This window comes from Lithobates pipiens, unplaced genomic scaffold (genome assembly GCF_037356315.1).
Source record: "Lithobates pipiens isolate NorthernLeopardFrog02 unplaced genomic scaffold, aLitPip1_a1.2 Scaffold_25, whole genome shotgun sequence".
Classification (NCBI taxonomy): Eukaryota; Metazoa; Chordata; class Amphibia; order Anura; family Ranidae; genus Lithobates; species Lithobates pipiens.
The window spans coordinates 40,877,626-40,883,997 of NW_027507787.1; the positions used below are offsets into that span (position 1 = coordinate 40,877,626).

Below are 6,372 nucleotides of genomic sequence, written 5' to 3' on the forward strand. Positions count from 1 at the left end.
TGCAGCCTTATCAGTGTCCATCTGAAGCCTTGTCAGTGTCATTTGCAGCTTTGTCATACAGCTTGTCCATCATTGCAGCCTGTCTATCATTGCAGCCTTGTCCATCTTTGCAGCCTGTCTATCATTGCAGCCTTGTCCATCATTGCAGCCTGTCTATCATTGCAGCCTTGTCCATCTTTGCAGCCTGTCTATCATTGCAGCTTGTCCATCATTGCAGCCTTGCCCATTGTTGTCCCCTTGTCAGTGTCATTTTCAGCCTTTTCTGTTTTATGTTCAGGTTTTATTTTTAAAAATGGCGCCGCCGAGATGTCCTGTGTATTTCGGCGGCGCTCGGTAGCTCTTGGCTGCCTTTGGCCGTTCTCGTCGTCTTTCGGCCACTTTCGACCCTCCTCTTCGGCTTTCAGTCGCCTTCGGCCCTTCTCGTCAGCTTTCGGCCGCCGAGAAGGGCCGAAGGCGGCTGAAAGACGACCAGTGGCTCCAAAATAGTGGAGGATCAGCATATAACACGCACCCACGATTTCCCCCTGATTTTAAGGGGGAAAAAGTGTGTGTTATACGCCGATAAATACGGTACCTATTTTTATTTTTGGCTGGAGAAACACTTTAACTCTTAAATTGTACCTTAACCCACTCATATCTAACCCTTACGCTGGGCAAAGATGGATCAAAATGTAGCTGGTTCAGCAGGAACTGGCCAAATTGCAATCCATCTATGGCTGTTCCCGGTCGAGAGGAGTCTACCTAGTGGTCAACTCCTCTCGAATGGGAATGTCAGAAAATTTGTGTTCAATTAGTGCATGCAGCCAATCAGCTATAGCACTGATCAGTGTATTCTGACAGCAAAGGTGTCCAGCTGTCAGAATATAATGACACAACAGAGAGTTGTAAGAATACAATGACACCGCTTAGTTTACATTATCGGCATGGTGCCAGTATTAATGACTCCCATGCATGTGTAGAGGTGACCTCATCCCACACCAGCCCATCAAGACTGGCTACCAAAGAAGCCCAGGAGAAGGTGCCAGTGCCAACAAGACACTGGACTATTGGAGCAGATGCAAGCCTTTATTTCACTACAAGGCTGCCCTAGACAGCTTGAATTTTGGCCAATTCATAGTTACATAGTTAGTAAGGTTGAATAAAGATACCAGTCCATCCAGTTCAACCTGAGTGAGTGTCTACAATTCATATACTAGGGCCAATTTTGGACAAAAGCTAAGTAACCTACCTGCATGTCTTTGGAGTGTGGGAGGAAACCAGAGTTCCTGGAGGAAACCCACCCAGGCACAGGGAGAACATGCAAACTCCAGGCAGGTAGTGTCTTGGTTGGGATTCAAACCAGCAACCCTTTTTACTGCTAGGCGAGAGTGCTACCCACTACACCACTGTGTTGCAGAGTTTCATCCTGTCAACACCACCTGGCTCGACAAAAGTAGATTTTTCAATTGGCTTTTCTCAAAGGAACCAATGGAAAATTATGGGTCAAACAGTGACCAAATCCAACCAAATGCAGTCACTGTTCAGGTATTTTGACAGCCACAGAAAGCAGCGTTTCACGTAAAAATAAACTCTTTCAGCATTCTAACCCTCCCTCTCGGCAATTTCTTTCCCCTTTTTTTTCTCATGGTTGACCCACCCCTTGCCTCCATTCTTGCCTAAGTGAGAATGGAGTGAGGCCTCTGCCTGCAGCGCCCTGGTATAATGCAACTCAGGAGGAATTGACTTCTCCATTCAATTACATCTTCGTTCATCTGGCAACACTTCCTGAACAGGCCGCCTGCAAGAATCTGGAAGAGATAGCTTTCTCTCAATGACCAATAGAAGGAAGATGGTGGTGCTGGACAGTATGTGAAATGGAAGAGCAGTAGGAGTGAAGAGGACTGGATTTGCTGAGCTTTTGAGTGTTTTTCCTGCATTTAAATTAAGTGGTATTTGGGGATGATTTTTTATTTTTATTTTTTTGCTTTGAAAATGTGCTTATTGCATACGCAACCTTCACAAAGTAAAAGCAAATACAAGAAACAATTGTTATTATAGAAATAATTGTGTAACATTATGGTGCGTTACTGAATGAAGATGCAAAATAGGAGGTATACTAAATGAAAATGTAAGATAGGAGGTATCTCTATAAAACAGAATTTCATCTATCAGAGCTGCTTAGGCAATTTCTGTATTTGAAAACAATACGTGGCTAGAACGGTAAAATGTCTCTATAACGCGTTGTATTCCACACACTTTGAGGGGTCAGTGGAGAAATACTTCTGGCAAATTGTCATTAGCCCTTTCAAGCGCTGAATGTATTTCCTTTGTGTTTCATCAATGAAAACATGGGCTACATGTTTGGAGAAAATCTTTTCACGTCCAGTACGAGCGTGGATACCAACCATAGTTACACCAATAGGCCAAGGGGCATTGCCAATAGCAGTCTGAACATAGGCATCATTTGCCTTTACATATTCTCTTTGTAACACGTATTATATCTGTCATTAATTCTTTTATATCTGCTGGAAGGTTCTTTTTGCACAATTTTCTAAAAATTGGTTTCAAATATGATTCTGTTTGCTTCTCTGTGGCAGCTGCCAGTTCACCATGCATGCTGCGTCTTCTCTTGCATTCAACTCCTTTGCCCAAACACCTAGAAGGAGCTTTAAGACTTTATTACTGATATCCCAATCTTTGTTGTCATCTCCTTGTCCAAGACACTCTCCCAAAGCCTGCATCACAAAGACAACAATTAATACTATTATTGCATTATGCCAAAATGCTATACTGTAAAGCTGTAATTTTGGTGAGGAGACCGAGTTTTCTGTACCCGGCTCTTCTTTAACTCAGTATAGTGGTATTTTTTGTATTTGGTAGGAAACTTTGGAGATTAAATTGTGCTTGCGGGCACTACTTACAATTTTAGTGTCTTTTCATAAAAAGTATTCTTTCAGTAAAAAATGTTGTGACTGACAGAATGTACAAAATTGTGTGTAGAGGATCCTACAGAATTTTTTTTTTGGGGGGGGGTGATTTTATGTGTTTGGGTGGAAATTTAATTTTTTACAATAAAGTAACTTTTGTTTTTTCATCACAAACGATGTCCTATGTGATGATTTTTTGGTGACGGGTTCTCTTTAATGAGAAGGTGTAATGAGAAGGTGTAAAAGACCCTCGATGACTCTCCTGTTATCCACTGAATGTAATGCAATGCAGATTGCATTGCATTACACTGTTTCCCTGATATGCTGGCCAGGGACACCAAGAGGCAGACCCGGAAATTACATCAAATATGCAGATTTTTGGGTCAGTAACAAGGATGGGAGGAGAGCAGACTTGAGTCCACTCCCTCCCCTCTAACTGGCAGCACCCGCTATGTCGGATCCTGGGCCCACAGATGGGCAAACAGAAGTGGAGCCAGGGATACATAGCGGGGGGTTCCATTACAGGGGTGTGTAGAGTTAATCAGGCTTGAGCTCAGCTGCCTGAATGATTCCACCTGACAGGCTGGCGCCTGCTTGTTGGATATACACACAACCCTGCGCTAAAGCCTACAGCCACCGGAATGTGTGTAAACCCCCCCCCCCCCCCCCCTGCTGTCAGGTTTGGACTTCGTCCAGTGAAAGGGTTACAGTGTATCTCTAGGCCTTTTATTTTTGTTAATTTTGGATGACATGGGGAAGTAACAGACCCCTGTCAAGTTTCCCATTAGGGAGATTGACCACTCTGTTGCTCCTGGTAAACACTATGATCGAAAAGGAAAGGAAGGGGAAATACAAAACTTTAGCATTGTTCCCAAAACAGGCAAGAGGAAATCTTCCAATGAAACACCTCTTCCAGGGGACAACTAACTAGAATCGGGGTCACTATTCATTTCTGGAAAATGAGAGTCTCCGGCTACAAGGCAGTGCAGTGCAGTGTAAACATTACACTTCACATGCACCACGGCCACCCCACAATGGCGCTGGTGGACTCTGTAGCCGTTGCACATGCGTGGCAGTACATGTACAGTGGTCTGGTTTTCTTTTTATCTGCCATTTGGCTATGAAGCCCAGAAACATAATTTCGGGGTCCTCAAGACGCCTGTGTTTAAACTGCACTGCCTTGTGGCCTGGTACATACTTTAGGCTCTGCTTCTGCAAGGATTTAGGGCAGGCTTCCATCCACTGTGTCTCTTATGGCAACAATCTTGTAGCTATTACTAACGGTAAGATAGTCAACTATCTGCAACACGAACAGTTCTCTTTACCCCACACTCACTCACTGTGGGTCTCTCACTAGACTTCAGATCCACTAGCCACTGGATCCCCTGAGCTCTTCCAGTTTAGCACTCAGTATCTTCCTCAAGCATCAACCCCCCGCTTCACTGCTGGGTCCCTGGCTTCAGGGCCGGATTAACATAGGGGCTATTGGAGCTGCAGCTCCAGGCCCCTTTCTCAAGATAGGCCCATTTGCCCAAAAAAAAAAAAAAAAAAATCAAAAAAAAAAAAAAAAGATCGACTTCGAGGATTGTAGCTCGGCGATCAGGAGTCACAGAGACCCCACATTTGGGGGGTAAGTAGCTAAAGACCCACTCCAGCACTGGTTAAAATATGGGGCTGCTATCATCTATGGTTCCGGAGATACAGGGCTGCTTGCACAGCCTGTCAGAAGCTATATACAGAGCGGCCAGTTTAAACACAATCTGGAACACTCTGCAGCAGACTGAGAGGATGAACTCACAGTGCTCATAATAATTATTTGTATATTACTTATGATAATTAACCCCTTGCCCCCCAGGCCCATTCTGAGACTTCTCTCCTACATGTAAAAATCATCATTTTTTTATGCTAGAAAATTACTCAGAACCCTCAAGCATTATATATTGTTTTAGCAGACACTCTATGGAATAAAATTGTGGTCTTTGCAACTTTTTATGTTACATGACATTTGCGCAGCAATTTTTCAAACTTTTTTTTGGAAAGAAACAGTTTCATTCATTAAAAAAAAACACTAAAGTTGGCACTATTTTTTGTTGTGTACTAAGCGATGCTTTAAATTTTTTTACAGGTTACACGTTTAGAGTTACAGAGGAGGTCTAGTGCTAGAATTATTGCTCTCGTTCTAACGATCGTGGCGTATGTAACCTGTGTGTATCTGGCTCTGATACTAACCAGTGCCTACCCAGGGACTGACTAGTATCTCCCCCCAGCCTGTCCCCACACACCCTCTCACCTGCTGACCTGTGAATGGGGCAATCACTCCCGCAGGGTTATTGTGTTCTGCCAGTGAATACAATGATTAGTGTTGCTAACTATAGCTGGCAGCACTGATTGTTTTGGGGAAAACCTGACAGGCTGGTTGTACTCAAGTCGGTTAATAGGTTGACTTGTGTAAAACCAGCTAGCCCATACATAGATCGACTATGGCTGGTCTCTGCTTAATTGGTGTAATTTCAATCCATGTATGGCCCGATTAACCACTACGCAGTCCCTAAACATCCTTCCACAAACCTTTACATTTTTCCTTCCCAGATTACTTCATCCTCCTCTCCCATACATAGTGCCCACTGTCATACTCTCCACACTTCTCTCCTATACATAGTGCCCACTGTCATACCCTCCACACTCCTCTCCTGTACATACTACTCACTGTCATACCCTCCATACTCCTCTCCTATACATAGTGCCCACTGTCATACCCTCCACACTTCTCTCCTATACATAGTGCCCACTGTCACACCCTCCACACTCCTCTCCTGTACATACTACTCACTGTCATTCCCTCCATACTCCTCTCCTATACATAGTGCCCAGCGTCATACCCTCCCTCCACACCCCTCTCCTGTAATTACTGCTTACTGTCCTACTCTCCACACTTCTCTCCTGTACATAGTGCCCACTGTCATACCCTCCACACTCCTGTACATATTGCTCACTGTTATACCCTCCACACTGTTCTCTTATACATAGTGCCCAATGTCATACCCTCTACACTCCTCTGCTGTGCATACTGCCCACGGTCATACCCTTCACACTCCTCTCCTGTACATAGTGCCTTCTGCCATACCCTCTGCACTCCTCTCATGTACATAGTGCCCACTGTTAGACCCTCCACATTCCTCTCCCTCACCTGCACATACTTCCCACTTTTATACCATCCATACTCCTCCCCTATGCCTCTTACCCACAAAAACTGTTCTTTAAAATTATACTGAATATCCTCAATGTTACCAGCTCTAGAATGGGCACACTTTTGTCAGTTCAACTAAAGGAAATCTCACAGTCCTCATATTTGTTCTGCCCCATTATTAGTATTTATTTAATTTTGTAATTACTATTGTGATGTATAGAGGAACATAGGGGATGTCAGCTACTCTAAATATAGCAATTGTAAAAAAGCGTTCCTGAA

General features: G+C 43.9%; 1 pseudogene; it reads right to left on the bottom strand.

The window, feature by feature from the left end:
• Nucleotides 1-2,073: 2,073 nt before the first annotated feature.
• LOC143929871 (pre-mRNA-splicing factor 18 pseudogene) lies at nucleotides 2,074-2,720 on the bottom strand (annotated as a pseudogene).
• Between the last annotated feature and the right edge of the window lie 3,652 nt (nucleotides 2,721-6,372).